Source organism: Equus quagga, chromosome 15 (genome assembly GCF_021613505.1).
Source record: "Equus quagga isolate Etosha38 chromosome 15, UCLA_HA_Equagga_1.0, whole genome shotgun sequence".
Lineage (NCBI taxonomy): Eukaryota > Metazoa > Chordata > Mammalia > Perissodactyla > Equidae > Equus > Equus quagga.
This window is the reverse complement of record NC_060281.1, coordinates 32,708,747-32,728,044: the sequence shown is the minus strand read 5'-3', so window position 1 is coordinate 32,728,044 and position 19,298 is coordinate 32,708,747.

Genomic DNA, 19,298 nt, shown 5'->3' with positions numbered 1-19,298 from the left:
TATAAGCGACCTAAGTTCCTTTGCCACATAAGACAATAAACGCTCACACATCATGATCATCATCATATTTATGAATATACAGTATTTCCCTTTTGTTCTTCATGAAGGAGAATCTCAAAGTTTCTAAAGTCCACTGGGCATTGACTCCATTGAGGCACCGTGTCTCTCTTCCACCCAGTTTTCTACTCTCTGCAGTAGACCCAGAGGGGAGAGTTGGAGCGTGTTAATGGGGGTTGGGGTGGGGAACAGATCATAGGACCCAGGGAGTGACTGTCTGTTCAAAATCAACGCGAATATAAGATCAGAACAAAACATCAAGGCAGAACTTGTTTAAGTATCCTATAGGAATTACGATGAAGTCCCGGACAGCCCTACCGTTAACATGAACGACTGTGGGGTGTGTCTCCAGCAGTGTAAGAGTTTAAATGCATAAACAATCTCTGGAAAGATACACAACCAGCTGGTAACAACAGTTCCTCAGGGGTGGTAACCGGGTGACTAGGGGCAGTGGAAAAAGGGACATACTAAGTCCTTGGCTTGAATCTCACTTGAACAACTCTTCCTTTGGAAGGACGATAAGTAATGTTCATTGAAATTTCTCAGCTCGTCATGTCCATGGATAACAGGAATTGCAAACAAAAGATTCAGAGACAAGAATATTGTTTCCTGTCCTCTGTCTTTCAGGAAATTTCCCCAAGAGCAGACAGAGCAAGAGCGATGGACAAACACATGGGATCAGGACAAAGGGAGAGGTTTGGTCCTGTGCTTCCATTCCCACATGTCCAGTTTGTCATCATATCTAGACTAACTCCATCACAGTAGATACAACAGGACAGCAGAAATACAAGGCCTCTTTCCCACCAGTACAGCCTCCTGGAGAACATCTCATAAGGTTTTCTGAGAAATCCCTTAAACAGTGATCTACAGGCAATAATTACCCGATCACTCCATCTTGAGTGAAAAATTAGCAATAGGAGATGATTCCCTCTAATAGACTTATTATCACAGAGAAGCAGTGTTTTATTATCATAGAGTACACAGTGTCTTTATTCACTGGAGGATTACTTCAAATGGTGGAGGGGTCACTTAGCAAGCCACGGGTGGTGGCGTTGATGGCCATATCCTCTCACTTTTGCACAAATCCTTTTTAAGACAAATTCCCATTTCTACAACAGACACGTCTTCAAATGCAGAAAATATAGTCTAGTAGCTTCCTTCCTGGGTGGATGATTGTTGGCTTTCATGCTCTTTATCAGGGAGACTGAATATCCTTGTTCTTAACTGATTGATAAGACTTCGGGATTTCTTTAGGGGAAGCTGCTGAAAGGAGGCACCTGGGTGGACAGAATCCTTCCTGAGGATTTTCCTGGATGCCTCAGACACTGTGGCTGAGTGCCTCCCACGGGGACCTAAAAGGCAGCATGTTCTGCTGTGTACCCAGAGGTGAGGACAGATCCTACCAGCCCCATCTCACAGCTGCCACATGAAATTTGAGGTTTGGGAACTCTCATTTTCTGTTTGTTTTTGAAAGACATCGCATTTTGTTCTGTATTGACTGAGGAAACCAGAACAGTGGATTTGGACAGATTTCCTCTGCAATTTACTCTCCAGAGGGGAATGCACTGAAAACTCAGCTGACTTTCAGATATTGAATGGGATTGGAAAGTCAAATTTTCTAGTTCTTGCAATGGACACACAGGAATCAAAATACAGCAACTCAGGGACTGAGGAGTAGAGATCTGTGTCTTTTGGTGTGTGTGATTCCTGGGGGCAGTATTTAAGACCCTGATTTTTCAAAGAACTTACTTACTAAGCAAGTAATTCCACTCTTGTAATAGATTCTGGAGAAATGCAAGCCACCTTGCAACCAAGCGAACACAGATGAGAAGATGAAATGAGGTGTTCTGGGAGACATCCAAGAGAGCCCTTACCCTGAGGTATGCTTATTTTTGGGTTCTCAAGAACCATGTGCTTGGGGCTGTAACCACATCCTTTTTTAAAAACTCCTAAGTGGGGAAATCATTGAAAAAGCATAGCAAGTGGTTGACACAGGGTAAATGCTGAAAAGTCAGTGCTTGATCCAAACATAGTGATCATTCCAGGATGACTGAGTCCCCTAGGTGTCAACAGAGGGGCGGGCCAAGGACCTTTCCCAAGGACCAAAAGGAAAAGTATCTGGAGATAAGGTCATCTCATAACCATGCACAGGACAGGGCCCAGAGTGAACAGATCACAGGTGTCCGTTCCTGTTCAGACTCCAATACTCAGCATACAGGGCAGAACATGGGTAGAACTCAGGAAATTTATCAGCTGGCTGGACGAAAGCATGCAGGTGTGAGCCGACAAGGAAAATCCTGTGACTTGTGATGTGGCATAAACTTAAAATCGTTGAAGTACTTATCTTGGAAAGGTCGGTAGGTGGGTGGGTGGATGGATGGATGGACGAAGGAATGGATGGATATGATATTCACATTCTGTGTGTCTCTCTACCTCTACGTCTGTGTCTCTGCCCTTTGTCTGTCTCTTCCTCTGTTCAGATCTACTGCTGTCCCCTCATAATCACACTCCATGTTCATAAGTAAGTAAAGTAAATGAAAATCTTTTACCTGGTTTTATAGGATTTCACCTGTATATTATATTTGTGGTCACACAATAGAAAAAGGAAAGAAATCTGTGAAGACCAGCACAATTGAAACAGATGCTTCTGACATGGGGCAGTGAGAAGATGCGTGAGACTGAGGCCTCTGGGGGAGATCAGGGCTGTGCTTCACCTGCAGAGGGAACCTCCTCAAACTAGACAGAGAGCAGGAAAATGCCCAGAGTAATTGTGCCCTTGTTGATTCAGAGGGAAGGTTCCTTCTCCAGATCATTCTATGTGTCCTTCAGTCTTGGCTCTCTAGATCCAAGTTACTGATGTGAAAAAGGATTCAAGAATTTCCAAAGTAGCTTTTTGGTCTCTTTTCATTGGTCCTCCTGCCTTTTCAAAAACACAGCAAGAGACGTAAGAAAGGAAAATGTAATAACTCTTTTGAAATTTGCTAAAATCATTGAACTTTCTGTAAATGCCAGCGTTACATTTTTGGCAACCCCATAAAGTCAGGCGAGCCCAACATGGAGTGAACTTAGGCCTTGAATGGCCTCTTTCTGTTCGGATTCTGCATGGACCATAGTTGCAGGAAGAATTCCAGAGCCAGTGTTGCTCCACTATTGCGCTCATGTTTCAAGACAAGGGACATGAGTCTGACTCTTGTGGAGTCCGGGACTGCTCAGAAGGAATCTGCATCCCCTCATGGATGCCCAGCCCCCAGGTTAGCCACCTCTGCCCTACTCAGTCCACAGCCCTCATCTCTCCAGAGCTGCTCGTCAGAATCCAAAAGCACAAAGTGGCAGCGCCCCCGTGTGGCAACAGGGTTGAGGACAGAAGACCGAGCTCCTCTTTCTCCTCTTCAGCGAGCACTTCCCAAGGGCCTCCCTCTGCTCCCAGCCCTGGGCCAGGGCTCTGCACACAAGCAGGTGTCCAGGTCACAGGTCAGGCTCAGGGCCCTTTCAGCTTTCAAAATCCAGGTTAATATTGACCTTTCCTCCCATCACTATGTAACTCTGAGCTTTGTCCCCAGGGCAGAGCCAAGTTCCAGACCATGACAGCCAGGATGCAAGCGTGAGGTTGACCTACCCAAAAACCCTGGATACCCCAAAATCCAGTCCCTGAAGCTCCCAGGATGGGGCCTTGGAGTCCTGGATTACCTCCCTTATTCCTACTACATCTCCTGGGGCTGGAGGCTGCTCATCCTAATCAGCCTGTGAGTCTCCAACTGTGAGATTTGGGGAGAGGAGCCCCTGAGGTGTCAGGAGTAGGGAGGAGGGAGGCTCTGGAAAGAAGAAGGGAGAAGAACAGGACATAATAGAATGAGAGAAGAGGAGCAAGGAAGGAGCCAGGGAGGAGATTAAAACGGGAAAGGTGGACTAGGAAGGTGTGTGTGTGTGTGTGTGTGTGCGTGTGTTAGGGACTGTGTGATATTGGGATATAATAAGGGATATATGTTTGGTCTCATCCCCAGTTCCTGGCACAGAGCTCCTAAAACTCTTGTAACTTCCTGAGTGATAGGGGTGATAGGAGCATCTTTTCTTATAATATTTGCTCTTGGTGCCGGATTCCTAACACAAGAGCTTCTAAGACCCTTGGACTCTTCAGAATGAAAAGAGCATCCTTTTGGTATACAAATGAGATGGCTAGTGGCTGGGGTCTCTAGATAGCTTCAGGATGGAGATTTGTTGCCAGAAGAACCAACCGTGTGATTAGAGGGTTGGAACATTCAGCCCCACCCCTCAATTTCTAGGGAGGGGAGATGGGCTGGAGATTGAGTTAATCACCAATGGCCAATGATTTAATCAATCATACATAAGTAATAGAACCTCCATTAAAACCCTAAACAATGGGATTCAGCGACCTTGTGGGTTAGTGAACACGTGGAGGTGCTGGGCGGGTGGCATACCAGGAGAGGGCATGGAAGCTCCAAGTCATCCCCCTTCCTTGCCCTATGGAGGCCTTCCATTTGGCCGTTCCTGAGTTGTATCCTTTATAATAAACCAGTAACAGTAAGTAAAGTGCCTTTCTGAGATCCATGAACCATTCTAGCAAATTATCAAAACTGGGGAGAGGCAGTAATGGGAACCCCAAATCGTAGCTACGTCAGACAGAAGTATGGGTAGCCTGGGGATTCACTACTTGTGACCAGCATCTCATGCAGAGGCGGCAGTCTTGTGGGCCTGAGCCCTTAACCTGTGGGGTCTGCACTAACCCTGGGTAGTTAGTGTCAGAATTGAATTTAATGGTAAGACATCCAGTTGGTGTCCACAAAGAATTGGAGAACTGTTTGGTGTAGGAAAACTCCCACATTTGCTGTTACAAGTGAAGTGTGATTAAAAACCAGATCTTAGTAGGCAGGCACAAGGGAGTTTCTGGGATGCTGGGAAAAGGAGAGCTAAGGGCAAGGGCTAAGGGGTCCAGCCCTGGATGTTGCAGGGACCCACATCCTGTTCTGTGACTTCACAGCTAGTCTCAAACCAGCCCTGGCTTATCTGTGCTCACAGCCGTTGGCTAAATGGACTGCCTCTTCTTTGTTGCCTGTGAAGCAGGAGCTGCCCTCCCAGGACAAGAGGCCCCAGGACCATGGGCAGGGAGGTGGCCTTGCCGTAGATAGTCAAGGAGACTGTGCTCCTGGAGAGTCCCTCTCAGGACTTAGCTTGGGGTCTGAAGACCATCATGGGCTACAAGGAGCTCAGCAGTAAGCCTGGCCCAGGCGTCTGACCCCCATCCCCCTGGATTCCAAAAGTGAAAGCTTCCTCTGCACCAGATCCCAGGGTTTCTTCCACTCAACCTCCTGCACTCTTAGGGCACCCTGGAGCCCTCCCCACTCCCAAGACCCTAGGACCCAGGTATCCCACCTCTTTCTCCTCCGGTGACCAGGAACTTCATTCTGCATCCTCCCAGGCCTGCTTCCTGACACCCCTGAACTCGAGCCCTGCAGGCCCACCCCAAATATCACTTCTGTTCTGACAATTGACCTCAGGGTCTGCAGGTCAGGCCAGGGGAGGGTTCCCCAGAGCCCACCTCCTGTAGCTGAGCCCTGGCTGCGAGATGGGCAGCAGCTATAGATTCTGGTACTGTGGGTAGATGGGGAGGACTTCACCATTTACAATCCAGTGACCTGGGCTTGGGGCACCAGGGTCCCAGAGCTTGAGTGGCAACTGGTGATTGGGTGCCTCCTGTTTGCGGTATATGTGGCTGGCCCAGAAGTATCAGGTGGAGCTGCGGGGCTCAGGAGCTGGGACCGGCCAGTAAGGAAATCACAAGCATACACAGAAACATGACCCCCAAACCACACAGAGGGAAAGTGACCCCTGTTCTGTCAGCCCAAGATTCAGATCTGAAAGAGTTCAGCTCTTCCTTTTCGGGTGATAATACGGTAGGTTAGAAAATGGTACATGACAGAGAGAATAAAAATAGAAGGAGGGCGGGAGGTTTAGGGGAATGGGTCACAATTTGAAATGAGGTGTTAGGTAGGTGACCTGTGAGCAAGTCTTGAAAATGGCCAGGGGCTGAGCCCGGCAGTTAAAAGGGGAAGAGTGTTCCAGCACGGCCCTCTGCACACACCTGGGCTCACTCAGGGGTCGGCACTAAAGCTGCAGCAGGAATGGAAGTGACTGAAGGCAGGATTCCTGGGCGGGAGTGGGGACCTGGGTTTCTGTATTCCAAGACCAGGTCACCTCCTGGGGCTTCTTGGCATGGAGAACACTGGGAAAGAAGGGAGCCCATCACCATCCAGCCCTTCACTCTTTCTTTCTCGAATCCAGTGCCCTCAGGGTTGTGGTGACACAACTGGAGGACCCTGTGATGCAGAGCATTTGGCTTCTCACCTGCCAACATCACTCTGACTTGACGTGGACTCAGGACTCAGGGGGACCCGACCTGGGGAGGACAAGAAGCACCAGGCCTGGGTGGTTGCGGGGGTCCTCCCTGGAGAGGAGCTGAGACACACCCGCCTGGTGGAGCACCTGGGCCTGAAGGGCTCCCTCAGTGTGACCTGGGGTGAGGTGTGGTCAGAGGACAGGGGTGAGGGTGGGGGTGAATCTCATCCAGACCCTGCCCATGCTCTCTGCCCCTGTACCCAAGGCCCTCCCTTCCCTCCTAAATAGAGATGCCAGCAATGTCCTCAGTCTGCCTCTGATCACTCATATCTCACTCTCATTCAGAAGTCCTTCTCACTCTAATCTCCATTCCTGCTGTTCCTGGTCCCACAGCTCCAGGTGCTGACCACTCTCCTCTTCTGCCCTCCATGGTAGGAATGGCTCACTCTCCACTAAGGGGCACTCTAGGGGAGAGGCTGGGCTTTAGCTGAGGCTGGAGGAAGGAAAGGCTCCTGGGCCAGGGGCTGGGGAGGAGGATGGACACAGCCAGAGGAGAAGCTGAAGGGTTGGCGGAAGCGATGAAGCAGGCTGTTTCCACATCACCATTTTTCTCTCATGGTCCAAGGGAGCCATCCTTCCCCCAGGCCCAGGGACATGGAAACAGCAGCAGGAATGAGGAACTTTTCGAGTGAAAGAAAATAAAGGCATTCCTCTCTCCCTCTTATTCCTCTTACACTGCCGGCCAATGTTGTGGTGCAAATTACACTGTGATATTTTTCACCAAATCCCAGGATCCCTAGATTTAGAGAGTCTCTGAACTTAAAATATATCATCTAGAACTAGAATGACCTACAACTAGGATGCACAACTATGTACTGGGGCTTTGGAGAGAAAAAAAAAAGAAAGATATTTAATAAGGTCTTCAAATAGAAAGGAATAAGATTAAGGATATCCTAATGCCTGGAGACTTGAAACAAATGATTTCAAGAAAGGGTCAAAATATTCATGGAGAAATAACCATCAACATTTGACTGTTAAAGCCTACACTAAATAAATTATGATGTGATGTTGAAGTCATAATAACAATTCTTTTACTTTTTATTTTGAAATAATTTCAAAACTAGAGAAAACATGCAGTTATAGCACACAAAAAAAATCCTACGTACCTTTCCCCAGATTCACCAACTGGTAACATTTTGCCACATTTGCTGCAAATATAATGATTTGAAAATAAATTGTAGCTATACTGGGGCCAGCCCAGTGGCCGAGTGGTTAAGTTTGTGTGCTCCGCTGCAACCGCCCAGGGTTTTGCCGGTTCGAATCCTGGGTGCGGACATGGCAGGGCTCATCAGGCCATGCTGAGGCGGCATCCCATGTGCCACAACTAGAAGGACCCACAACTAAGAATATACAACTATGTACCAGGGAGCTTTGGGAGAAAAAGGAAAAAAATAAAATCTTTAAAAAGAAATTGTAGATATCTCTGCCCCATTGCTCATAAAAATTTTAGTGTCTGTTTCCAAAGAACAAGGACGTTTTCTTTCATACTTAGAGCACAATAATCAAAATCAGGAAAATTAACACTGACTCAATACTATTGTCCCTATTCAAATGTCCCAAATTGCCACAATAATATTATTTATAGGCATTTTCTTCCTGTCCAGGATCTAATCCACGAACATGCATTGCATTCATATGTCACATTTCTTTAGTCTCCTTTAATCTGGAACACTTCCTCAGATTTTATTTCTCTTTAATCACCTTGATATCTTTGTAGAGGACCGGCCATTTGTTTTATGGAAAGTCCTAGAATTTGGGTTTATCCAAAGTCTCCCCATGATTAGATTCAGGTTATGCATTTCTGGTAGGAATATTGCAGCAGTGATGTTGCATCCTTCTCAGAGCATCACATCAGGAAGCCCATTGTGGGTGACGTCAACTTGATCACTGGGTTAAGGCAGTGTCTGCCAGGTATTTCCAGCATAAAGTTACTGTTGTCCATTACAATTGAGATGGAACTACTTGAGGGGAGAGACTTTGAAACTATGTAACTACTTTGTTCTTCAATAAAATCTCACTCAATAGTTTAGCCTTCCTTGATGATTCCTGTCTGTATCAATTATCACTACTATGGTTTCAAGACAATGATTTTTCAAACTCCATTCTTTCTTTTACATTTACTAGTTGGCATTCCATAGTAAAGAATAGCTTTCCCCTCTCTCCTTGCCTCCAATTATTTATTTACATGCCCATTTAATATCTGCATGGATTAATGGATTCTAATTTAAATCATTGGGTTATGATAGAGGGATTGATATTTAATTGTTGATTCTGTCACTTACTTGCTTGTGTTACCAAAACTCTATCTGCCTTAGTGTCCTCATGTGTAAAAGAAAAAGAAAAAAGCTATTTTGTAGAGTTCTTCTGAAGGTCACCTATGACAGATTCTCAGAGACTTGTGGACAATATACAAGCAATCACACCTATATGTAATTTGAATCCCAAAAGAAAAAGAGGGAACAGGACAGAAAAAACATATAAAGAGTTAGGCTCAAAGCTTTCCAAAATTTGGAAGTAGATATGAATTTATAGATTCAAAAACCTTGGTGAACTCCCAGCAGGAAATATGTAAATAAAACTACATCTAGTAAAACTGACAAAAACCAAAGAAAAACAGAAAATCATGAGAGCAATGAGATAAAATGACACATTACATACAAGACAACAGTTATAAGAATGACCAGTAAATGTGGTTCTAATATCATCAGAAACAATGGAGGTCAGAAAACAATAAATGACATTTTAAAGACCATAAGAAAATAGCCTGTTAACTCAGAATTCTACACGAGTAAAAATATTCTTCAGGAAAGAAAAGATATTTTCAGATAAAATAAAACTAACATAGCTTGTTTCAAACAGGACTGCACTAAAAAAACACTAAAAGGATTTCTTCTGGTTGAAAGATGTCATACCAGTTGGAAGCTTCAATCTTCAGGTAGGAATGCACAGCTCTGAAAAAGATAAATACATGGGGAAAAAGAAAATATTCTCTTTTTTTTATTTTAGTTTCCTTAAGATACAAAAAAAAAAAATCCTACACACACTATCAACTACCTTGACCTAATTGACATTCACGGAACACTATACCCAGAAACCACAGAATACACATATTTTTTAAGTGCTAACAGTCCATTTAATAAGTATGTTGAGACATAAAACAAGTAACAATAAATTTCATTGATATAAATCATACAGAGTATGTTTTCTGGCCAAAATTAATTTTGTTAGAAATAAATAACAAGATATCTTGGAAATAAAACAAGTATTTGAAAATTTATAACACCGTTCTAAATAACCCATGGATGAAAGAAGATAACACAAGGAAAATTAGAAGACATTTTCAACTGAATGACAACAAAAATATATCTGTCAAAAATTATGAGATACTATTTTAAGACTTTCTATAACTATACAGCAATTAAGACAGTATAATATAGAAAAAAGGGTAGAACACAGACCAATAGAACAGAATGGAGATGCCAGAAATAGAGCTATGCAAATATAGTCGGTTGATGTTGAATACAGGTGCAAAGGTCATCAGAGAAGAAGGGATACTCTTTGTAACAAATGGCCCTGAGATAATTGGACATCCACATACAAAAATAATAGTAATAATAACCTAAACAATACTTCCTTACCTATAAAATATTAACTCAAAATTAATCATAGATCTAAATGAAAAATGAAAAGCCACAAAAATTCTAGGAGAAACTCTGACTTTGGGTTTGGTGTAAGTTTTTAGATAAAACATCAAAAGCCCAAGCCATGAGAAAAAAATTATACCTTGGACTTTATCAAAATTTAAAATTTTTGCTCTACAAAGGACACTATTAATAGAATGAAAAGATAAGACACAGACTTAGAGAAAATGTTTGGAAGTCACATGTATGATAAAGGACTTACGGCCAAAATATACATAGAAAATTAACACTCAACATTTGAAAACAAAAAATTCCCAATAAGACACTGAAAGACCAATCTTCAGCAAAGAAGATATATGGGTGGCAAATAAACACATGGAAAGCTGCTTCATATCATATGTCATTAGGAAAATACAAATTAAAGCCACAATGAGATCCTACCACACAACTAGAATAGCTAAAAAAAGAAAATTTCATGCCAATAAAATTGCTAGCAAGGACACAGAGCACCAGGAACTCTCATTCATTGCTGACGAGAATGAAAAAGGGTAAAGCCAATTTGGAAGACAGGAAGTTTGTCATAAAGTTAAACATCCACCTACCATGCAGTCCAGCAATCGCACTGCTAGATATTTACCCCAGTGAATTGAACACTTATTTCCACAGAACAACTGCAGTGAATCTTTACAGCAACTTTATTCATAACCATTAAAAACTGTAAACAATCAAGATACCCTTCCAGAGTGGGAGGATAAACAAGGGCAGTACACCATAAACTGGAATACTTTTCAGTGATCAAAAGAAAATGAACTATTCATGCAGGCAGCCACCTGGATGAACTTTGGTTGGTTGGTTGGTAGGGTTTGGATTTATTAAGCGTTTTTTTTTTACCACCGAAATGGTTTTATTTTTGTCACTGACAACACGTACAACACTGATTTTATCATTGCTTCGTTCGGTTTCCTTAAATATTACTTAAGCATGCATTAAAAATATAGGTTTACATTTCAGAAATGTAACACATTAAAGTCCTCTGTAAAGATAACTCCTTCTCAATATATTTTCCTGCTTTGTTTCATACATAAATAACTTAATCTACAAAGTCATAAATAAAAATATTCTTATGGCCTAAGAGTAAATGCAAGTTGTGGAGCCTGACAAAAGTGTTCTCTTTACGATTTTATAAATAACAATATGCAGGGGCTGGCCTCGAGGCCGAGTGCTCTGCTTCGGCGGCCCAGGGTTTCGCCAGTTCGGATCCCGGGTGTGGACACGGCATTGCTCATCAGGCCATGCTGAGGCAGCGTCCCACATAGCACAACCAGAAGGACCTACAACTAGAATATGCAACTATGTACTGGGGGGCTTTGGGCAGAAGAAGGAAAAACAAAAAAAGATTGGCAATAGATGTTAGCTCAGGTGCCAATCTTTAAAAAAAATAACATGCAGTATTTTCAGTGTTTATGATCAAACAAATAAGATCACAAGTGATTACTGTCTGCCAACCAATCCCGTCAATAATAAACCTTCCAGTGCACTTGGTAAAGATGCCATGTATTTAAAAGTCAAAATAGTCAAAAGACTAGATTTTTAAAAACGGCAGTACAGAAGGTTGCCATTTAAACCTTACTAAGCCTTTTAAAACCACTTCAATTTGTCAACAAAAAATGCTGCTAAAGAATGAATGCTTGTACTGTTATTTAAACAGAAGCTAACGAAGTCTAAAATTTAAGAAGCAAAATCAGATTAACTTGGTATTAGTCTTGGGACAAATATTCCGTTGAAAGTCTCTTACAGGAACAGAATTAATACTATCGTAAATTTTCTATCATTTATTTTGAACCATAACTTTAACTAGTTAAAACTTTAAGGGTTAAAATAGTTCCACACAAAAATCATCTCAGAAAGACATACTTATAATTCTTGATTCAGAACATCTCATTATTTTTGTTTAATGACTTGTAATCTTTATTCCTTCAGAAAATATTAAAATACTTGTTGAAAGACACCTCCTATTCAGTGACTTATTAGATAACCACTCAGGATGTACTAGGGAAGCACTTAATTTTTATGTAATAAAAGTAAAAAAGGAATTTTGCATGTTGGAAATGTTTCCTTTTATGTTTTTTAGGCCATCATTTACAGACTACAAAACTTAGAAAGAAAAACATTCTCAATTAATATTCTCATTAAATTTAAATGATTCAAATGATAAATACGAAGCTAATAAGATAGTCATTACTTTTAAAACCTAAGTTTCTCAAAGTTCTATTTTGAAATCAATACAGAAACAATCTGGTTCTCACTAATAACTGCCAAACTCTGGGTTTAAAAAACTCAATATTCTTTGTTAAAGAGCAGATTACAACATGTTTTCCATGCTCTTATAAAAAACAAGATTCTGATATACGTAGCGCATCTAAACCAAATTCACAAACGGTGGCTGAAATTTTGTCAACTTTCAGCCCCACACAACATAAATCCACAGTTATTATGCATAAACAATTCAAAATGAAAGTTTATAATGGAAATGTCAACAAGTCATTACTACATTTCTACTCATGGGTTCCACTGTACTTCAACCAGGCACAGGAGACGTGCACAACTGATGGACAGACTGCTTAGAAAATTAGAGCTATCAGAGCTATAAATAAGGAACACATCAGTATGAACAGAGCAATGCCGACGCACTAGAGCTGTTAAAAAAAACTCAGATGTGACATAAACACATCTGATAGTTCTCGCTGTAAGCCACTTTCCACTGATTTATAAGGCTATGGTTTTATAATTCTTTTAAAAAAGGAAAATGTTTCTACACTGCTGCATGCAGCAATTTCATTGTACATTCTTGACTCCAATGCAATCTTCAAATCTTCCTGCAGAGCTTGATATAGCTCATCAGGATTTCTCCAGAAAGTCAGCTTGTCATATTTTCAGCAGCCTTGAGTGCTTCAGTGGCCTTGCGAAGTTCCTTAATAACTGATGATAAAGTTTCTGGGTTAATTCCTTGTTCACAAAGCTGTACACAAATAGACAGAGTTTCCATATCTAAGCCAGTATTCAAAATTCTTGAAATCTCCAGCAGAACGTCCATGGTCTCCCTCACCGCATTCGGATTTGCCACCGCGGCCCCCGCCACTGTCCCGCAGATGCTAGCTACTATTCGCCATGGCGGAGGCCGAGGGAGATGGGAGAACGGCCTGACCCGGAACTCTATTAAGACTTTTTTAACAGCAGTTTTAGGTTCATAGCAAAATTAAGAGGCAGGTACAGAGATTGCCCATGTACCCTCTGCGCCCACACTGCACAGCTTCTCCTACTATCAACATCCCTCACCAGAGTGGGGCCAGGTGTAACAATTGATGAACCTATATGGACACATCATATTCACCCAAAGCCCATAGTTTACATTAGGGTTGATTTTTGGCGTTGTACATTCTATGGGTTTGGACAAATATGTAATGACACAGATCCATCATTGTGATATCATATAGAGTATTTTCTCTGCCCTAAAAATCCTCTGTGCTCCACCTACTAAACCCTACCCTCTAGCCTAACCTCTGGCAAACACTGATCTTTCTACTGTCTTCATAGTTTTTCCATTTCCAGGAAATCATATAGTTGGAATTATGCAGTGTGTAGCCTTTTCAGATTGGCTTTTTTCACTGAGTGATATGCATTTAAGGTTCCTCCATGTCTTTTCATGGTCTAATAGCTCATTTCTTTTTAGTGCCGAATAACATCCCACTGTCTGGATGTACCATAGTCTATTTATTCATTCTCCTACATCATGGATGCTTCAAAGTTTTGGCAGTTATGAATAAAGCTGCTATCAACATTTGTGTACAAGTTTTTATGTGGACATAAGTTTTCAGCCCCTTTCGGTAAATACCAAGGAGTGTGATTGCTAGATTGTATGGTAACAGTATGTTTAGTTTTGTAAGAAACCACCAACTGTCTTCCAATGTAGCTACACCATGTTGCATTCCCACCAGCAGTGAATGAGAATTCCTGTTGCTCCACATCTTCGCCAGCATTCGGTTTTGTCAATGTTCTGGATTTTGGCCATTCTAATAGGTGTGTAGTGATACCTCATTGTTGTTTTAATTTGCATTTCCTTGAACATATGATGCGGAGTATCTTTTCATATGCTTATTTGCCACCTGTATATCTCCCTTGATGAGGTATCACTGATAGGTACCCTTGACCCATTTTTCAACTGAATTGTTTGTTTTCTTACAATTGAGTTTTAAGACTTCTTTGTATATTGTGGATAACAGACCTTTATCAGAAGTATCTTTTGCAAATAGTTTTGACATTCTGTGGCTTGTCTTCTCATTCTCTTGACGTTGTCTTTTACAGAGCAGAAGCTTTTAATTTTAATGAAGTCCAGCTTATCAATTATGTCTTTTGTGGATTGTGCCTTTGGTATTGTGTCTAAGAAGTTATCACCACGTCCAACGTCATCTAGGTTTTCCCCTATGTTATCTTCTAGGGGTTTTATCGTTTTGAGTTTTAAATTTAGGACAATAACTCAAAACATTAATTTTGAGTTAACTTTTGTGAAGGTGTAAGATCTATGTCTAGATTCCTTTTCTTGCATGTGGATGTCGTCCAGTTGTTCCAGCGCAAATTGTTGAAAAGACTATATTCGCTCCATTGCATTGCCTTTGCTACTTGTAAGAGATCAGTAGACTATATTTATGTGTGTCTACTCTGTTCCATTGATCAGTTTTCTATTATTTCACCAATGCCACACTGCCTTGATTACTGTAGCTTTATAATAAGTCTTGAAGTTAGGTAGTGTCAGTCCTCCAAATTCGTTCTTCTCCTTCAATGTTGTGTTGGCTATTAGTTTCTTTTGCCTCTCCATATAGTCTTTAGAATGATTTTTGTTGATACCTACAAAATAACGTCCTGGGATTTTGACTGGGATTGCAGTGAATCTATAGGCCAATTTGGGAAGAACTGACATTGTGTCAAATTGGGAATATTGACATCTTCCAATTCATGTACATGGAATATTTCTCCATTTATTTAGTTCCTCTTTGACTTCTATCATCAGAGTCTTGTAATTTTTCTCACACAGGTCACATTTATATGTTGTTAGATTTATACCTAAGTATTTCATTTCGAGGGGATGCTAGTGTTGTGTTTTTAATTTCAAATTCCACTTGTTCATACTGCTCTAAAGGAAAACAATTCACTTTTATATACAGAAATCAGTTGTATTTCTATACACCAAAAATAAAATGTCTGAAAAGAAATGAAGTAATCCAATTTACAATAGGAAGTGAAAGATCTGTACACTGAAAACTATAAGATTTTGATGAAAAAAAGTAGAAGAAGTCACAAATAAATGGAAAGACATCCCATATTCCTGGATTGTAAGAATTAATAGTGTTAAAAAGTCCATATTACCCAAAGGAATCTACAGATTCAATGTAATCCCTGCCAAAATTCTATTCACAAAAATAGAACAAACAATCCTAAAATTTGTATGGAACATCAAAAGACATCAAATAGTCAAAGCAATCCTGAGAAAAAAGAACAAAGCTGTAGGCATCACACTTCCTGATTTCAAACTATATTAAAAAGCTACCGTAATCAAAACAGTATGGGACTCACATAACAAAGGACATATCGACCAATGGACAGAATCAAGAGCCCAGAAATAAGCCATCACATACTTATACAGCCAAATAATATTTGATAAGGGAGCCGAGAATGCTTCATGGAGGAAAGGATAGTCTCTCTAATAAATAATGTTGCAAACCTGAATAGTCATATGCAGAAGAATAAAATTGGATTCCTACCACACACCACCCACAAAAATTAATTCAAAATGGATGAAAGACTTAAATATAAGACTTGAAATCATAAAACTCCTAGAAGAAAACATAGAGAAAAAGTTTCTTGACATTGGTCTTGGCAATGATCTTTTGGATATGACACCAAAAGCAAAAATAAATAAGTGGGACTGCCTCAAACTAAAGTTTCTGCACAGCAAAAGAAACAATCAACAAAATGAAGGTTGAAATGACAACCTATAGAATGGGAGAAAATATTTGGAAACCATTTATCCGATAAGGGGTTAATATCCAAAATATATAAAGAACACATACAAATGAATAGCAAAAAGAAAAAAAAATCAGATTAGAAAATTGGCAGAGGACTTGAATAGACATTTTTCCAAAGAGGATGTACAAATGGCCAACAGGTATTTGAAAAGACATTTGATGTCACTAATCATCAAGGAAATGCAGATCAAAACCACAATGACCTATCACCTCACACCTGTTACAATGGCTACTGTCAAAAAGAGAAGAGATAAGACTGGGTGTGGATGTGGAGAAAAGGGAACCCTTGTGCACTGTTGATGAGATTATAAATTGGTACAGCTACTATGGAAAATAGTATGGAGGTCCCTCAAAAAATTAAAAACAGAACTAACATATGATCCAGCAGTCCCACTTCTGGGTATATATCTGAAGGAAATGAAATAAGGATCTCAAAGAGATTTCTACACTCCCATGTTCATTGCAACATTATTCACGATAGCCAACATATGGAAACAGTCTAAGTGTCCCTCTGTGGATGAGTGAATAAAGATGTGGCATATATACAAAAGAATATTATTCAGCCACAAGAAAGAAGGAACTCCTGCCATTTGTGACAACGTGGACAGACCTTGAGGGAATTATGCTGAATGAAATGACATACAGAGAAAGACAAAAACTTTATGATTTCACTTCCACGTGGAATCTAAAAAAGCCAAACTCATAGAAACAGAGAGTAGAATGGTGGTTGCCAGGGGCTGGGAGGGTGGGAGATTGGGGAAATGTTGGTGAAGGGCACAAAATTCCAGTTAGAAGATGAATAAGTTCTGAGGATCTAATGTGCAGCAAGGTGATTATAGTTCACAATACTGTATTATATACGTGAAAGTTGCTAAGAGAGTAAATTAAATGTTCTCTCTGCCAAAAACAATAAAATAGCAATTATGTCAGGTGATGAAGGTGTTAACTAACGCTATTGTGGTAATCATTTTGCAACATATACATGTCTCAAATTATTGTGTTGTACACCTTAAACTCACAGGATATTATGTCAGTTATATTTCAATAAAGCTGGGAAAAAAGATATCTCTTCTAAGATGAAGGATAAGTTGTTGCATTTGGTCCCTCCTACAATCAAAAGGAGCACAATGCCTAGTGGGCCTATTTGCATTTGGGAGGCAATGTATTTCTTATTTGGGTGTGTTATTCTGGCCCATTTATGGAGTGACCTGACAAGCTGGTAGTTTTGAGTGGGGCCCAGAACAAGAGAAGATTCTGCAATAGGTCCAGGCTACTAAGAAAGCTGCTCTGTTGCTTGGACCATATGATCCAGCAGATCCAATGGCGCTTGAAGTGTCAGTAGCAGATACAGATGCTGCTTGGAGCCTTTGGCAGGCCCCTACGGGTGAAGCACAGTGCAGGCCCTTAGGATCTCGGAGCAAAGCCCTGCCATCCTCTACAAATAAATACTCTCCTTTTGAAAAACATCTCTTGGCCAGCTACCGTGCCTTAGTAGAAACTGAACAGAGAATCATGGGCCACCAATTTATTATGCGACCTGAGTTACCCATCATGAACTAGGTATTATCTGACCCACCAAACCATAAAGTCAGGCGTATATGGTAGCACTCTACCATCAAATGGAAGTGGTATATACATGAGCAGGCTTGACCAGGCCCTGAGGGCACACGTAAGTTACAGGAAGTAGTGCTCCAAATGGCCATGGTCCCCTCTACCTTCTACAGTCCAGCTACACTACCTTCTCTCTCCAAGCCTGCACCTATAGCTTGATGGGGAGTTCCCTACAATCAGTTGACAGAGGAAGAGAAGACTCAAGCCTGGTTTATAGATCATCCTGCACAATAAGCAGACACCACCTGAAAGTGGACAGCTGTAGCACTATAACTCCATTCTGGGACATCCCTGAAGGCCAGCAGTGAAGGAAAATCTTCCCACAGGACAGAATTTCAAGCAGGCACCTGGTTGTTCACTTGGAAGTTGAAACGGTCGGAGTGCAACTGTAGACAGATTCCTGGGCTGTAGTCAATGGTTTGCCTGGATGGGATGTGGAAGGAACATGATTGGAAAACTGGTGACAAGGAAATGTGAAGAAGAGGTATGTAGATAGAGCTCTCTGAATTGGGGAAATAATGTGAAAATATCTGTGTCCCATGTGAATGCTCACCAAAGGGTGACCTCAGCAGAGGAGGATTTTAATAATCAAGTGTATAGGATGATCCCTTCCATGAATACCTGTCAACCTCTTTCCCCAGTCACCATCATAATTGTCCAATGGGCTCAAGACCAAAGTGGCCATGGTGGCAGGGATAAACGTTATACATGAGGTCAGCAACATGGAATTCCACTCGCCAAGGCTGAGCTGGCTACTGCCACTGCTGGGTGCCCAATCTGCCAGCAGCAGAGACCAACACCGAGGCCCTGATGTGGCACCATTGCCTGGGTTGTCACTAAGCTTCCTGGTGGCAGGTTGATTATATTGAACTGCTTCCATTATGGAAGGAGCAGCATTTTGTCCTTCCTGGTATAGGCAATTCCTTTCAAAACAGATATGTCTTCCCTACAGGCAATGTTTCTGCCAAAACTACCATCTGAGGACTTATAGAATGCCGTATCCACCATCATGGTATTCCACACAGCATTGCTTCTGATCAAGGAACTCACTTCACAGCAAAAGAAGTGTGGCAATGGGCACATGCTCATGGAATTCAAGTATTTTACCACATTCCCCACCATCCTGAAGCAACTGGCTTGACAGAATGGTGGAATGGCCTTTTGAAGACTCAGTTATAGCACCAGCTAGGTCGCAACACCTCGTAGGGCTGGCTCAAGGTTCTCCACATGGCTGTATATCCTCTGAATCAGCATCCAATATATGGTGCTGTTTCTCACATAGCCAGGATTCACAGGGCCAGGAACCAACTGGTGGAGATGGGAATGGCAACACTATTTTCTCTAGCGATTCACCAGCAAAATCTTTGCTTTCTGTTCCCACAATTTTATGCTCTACTGGCCTAAAGGCCTTAGCTCCAGAAGGAGGTATGCTTCCACCAGGAGATACAACAACAATACCACTGAACTAGAAGCTAAGACTTCCATCTGGCCGCTTTGG